Consider the following 3,425-nt stretch of genomic DNA (forward strand, 5'->3'; position numbering starts at 1 on the left):
TTGTCCTCCTATAGAAGGATAAAACATATCTTTCCCTCCCCACTTTAAAAGTCTAGGGTTCAAATTTTAGATATTGCAATTGAAGAAAAAATTTGGTAAATATGTGAGGAGTGTGTAGGTGTGTTGTGTACCTAGAATTGGAGGTTGTCCATTCCATTGGGGTACCTACCTATTGATATGAACGATATAGTTCGGCCACTATCCTTATAACCTTTTAATTTTCTCTTTTTTCGTATTCTCATATACTGACTTGAGCATCAAAGTACCTTTTATAGGTGTTCTAGCTCGTTGTGTTCTTTCTGACTGACGTATAGCTCCTCAAGAGAATCTGTTGGCGACAGTGGAGGAGGAGCTATAACTCGGTTGCATCTTCACGAACAGAACATTTGGCACCGAAAGTTATCTGACCCCACCATTATTACTTCTACTTATTCTCCTACCTTTCTTTCGCAAGTACAGTTGAGATGACTGATAACGGCATACCTCAGATGTCACCCACTGAGCTGATAGCTAGGAACGAGTGATAAACCCTTATTTTATGATTCATCCTGTGCTCAATTAAGTGTTTTTATCAATTCTTCACCCACTTATTCATGAGATTTGCATGGTTTTATAATTCCTTCCTTATTCTATGATATATGTGAAAACATGTTTCCTATGCTTGAAAAATATTTATTTTAATTATCTTTTATTATCATTCGATACCGTGATCTGTGTGTTAAGTAATTTCAGGCTTCATAGGGCAGGAATGACTTAGAGGGCAGAAAAGAAACACGCAAAAATGGAAGAAACGCACAAAATGGAGTTTTAAAGAAAATGGCAGCGACACATACGCATGGACGACGCGGACGCGTGCTTGGCGCAGAACACAAACGACACGGACGCGTGACTGACGTGTACGCGTGATAAGGAAAAACTCCAAATGACGCGCACATGTGACGGACGCCACATGCAGAAAACTGCAGAAGTCGCCCCCAGCGATTTCTGGACTCTTTTTCGGCCCAGATCCAAGCCCAGAAACACATAATAGAAGCCAGAGAATGGGAGAATCAAAAACAACAATTCATACAACATTCAAAAAGGAGAATTTTAGGTTTTAGATGTAGTTTTAGAGAGAGAGAGGTTCTCTCCTCTCTCTTAGGTTTTAGAATTAGGATTTCTTTTACTTTATGGTTATTACTTCATTTCAGGTTCAATGTTTTCAACTTTAATTTTATGTTCTCTTCTACTTTTAGTTACTCTAATGCTTTTACTTGTTAATTACTTATGTTGCCAAATCGGCTTATGAATCTTTTCATGCTAGATTTGAATATTCTATTTAATATAATTTGAGGTATTTCAGATTTATGATTGTTTTATTCTATTTATGATGCTTCCAATTTAATTTAGATTTTCCCCTTTTGGTTTTGGTTAAGTAATTGGTAACACTTGAGTTGTCAAACTCAGCAGTTGATTGAAAATTGAAATTCTCGTTGATTGATTTGGATCGCTCTAAAGCTAGTCTTTCCACAGGAGTTGACTAGGACTTGAGGATCAAATTGATTGGTCCACTTGACTTTCCTTTATTTAGTAAGGGTTAACTAAGTGGGAGCGGTAAACAATTCTCATCACACCTGATAAGGATAACTAGGATAGGATTTCCAGTTCTCATACCTTGCCAGGAGTTTTCTCTTTATAATTGTTAATTTATTTTTCTGCCATTTAAATTACTTGTTCTCTATTTCAAAAACAAAAAAAATACATTTTTTCCATAACCAATAATAAATCATACATCCCTGCAATTCCTTGAGATACGACCCGAGGTTTAAATACTTCGGTTATCAATTTTATTGGGTTTTGTTACTTGTGACAACCAAGTTTTTGTATGAAAGGATTATTGCTTGGTTTAGAAACTATACTTGCAACGAGAATTTATTGTGAATTCTAAACCATCAATCTTCAGTTCGTCAACGAGGAACTTCAAGTCAAGGTCCAAAGAATGGCTGAACTCCTGGCTTAGCACCACAAGAATGCCAACTGCTTAAACTCGGGAGATCAGCCCCCTTAAACTAGTCGGCCCAAGGAAGCAACACCGCTGAAAGCGAAGTTGACGATATCCAACCCCTTCTCTGAAGACATAATGAAATTTCAAATGCCAAAAGGCTTTACCTTACCCACTACATTGAAGCGATATGAAGGGCTCGGTGACCCACATATTCACATCACTAAATTTCAATCTATGATATTTCTGAATGGTGTTTCTGATCTTATACTATGTCGATCTTTAACTACTTTTTTGGATGGAGCTGCTTTACTTTGGCTTTTTAGTTTGCCTGCAAGTTCTATTTCGAGTTTTGAGAAATTTGTTGAAGCCTTCACAAACTATTTTGCTGCCTCCAAAATATACGTACATGGCTCAGACTACCTCAACACCATCAAACAAGGTCAGCACGAAAGCCTGAAAGACTACATGACTAGGTTTGCCAAAGCAGCATTGAAAATACCTAACCTCAACCTAAACATTCATTTACATGTGCTAAAAAGCAGCCTACATCCTGGAAAATTCCAAGAAACCATAGCAGTAGCAAAACCAGAGATCCTAACCAAATTTCGAGAAAAAAACTGCAAGGCAGATAAAATTAGAGAAACTTCGCAAAGCTCGGAAGGTAGAAAAACAACAACAACTTCACTGAGAAGATGAGAGACATCATAAAACCCAGACGGCCGAGACAGTAGAAAACTATTCAAGCTGACCCCCAAGTTTGACACGTACACACAATTCAACACCAAAAGGGAAGACATCATATAGGATATCCTCCACACTAAGCTCATCAAACCTTCGAACAAAGCGGGGACATATCAAGATTAGAAGTATGTGGACAAATCAAAACATTGTGCTTTCCACCAGAAGTTCGGACACGCCACAGACGAATGTGTGATTGCGAAAGACTTACTTGAAATGCTAGCTCACCAAGGGCTTCTTGACAAATACGTAGATGGCCGCATTCGAAAAGAAGATGGAGTGCTCTAACAATCACACAAGATGAACAACCAATCAAAGGCAACCAAAGACAAAGGCAAATGGACGACTTACCATCAACTGTCACAACCCTGAGGTGTCATAAATTGCATATCTAGAAGTTTTGCAGGTGGTGGCAACACAAGCTCGACAAGGAAACAAAGCTACCGAGCAATTAATTCCTTATAGTTATAATGACTACAGATGGGACATATTCTTGTTGCAGGCTTTTCATTTTAGTTGTCACTACAAATGGATTTAATTAATGCGTGTGATTAAAGATAAAAATTTATATGTAGTTGTTTTTATGTAAAGTTAATAATTGAAAAAAAAAGTCCAGGGGATATAAGCTAACTATAAGTCAACCTCCTTTTATTTATAATTTTAAAATTTGAAAAATTAAGTTAGTAGAATTTTTTTTTGTAAC

Source organism: Arachis ipaensis, chromosome B01, assembly GCF_000816755.2.
Source record: "Arachis ipaensis cultivar K30076 chromosome B01, Araip1.1, whole genome shotgun sequence".
Lineage (NCBI taxonomy): Eukaryota > Viridiplantae > Streptophyta > Magnoliopsida > Fabales > Fabaceae > Arachis > Arachis ipaensis.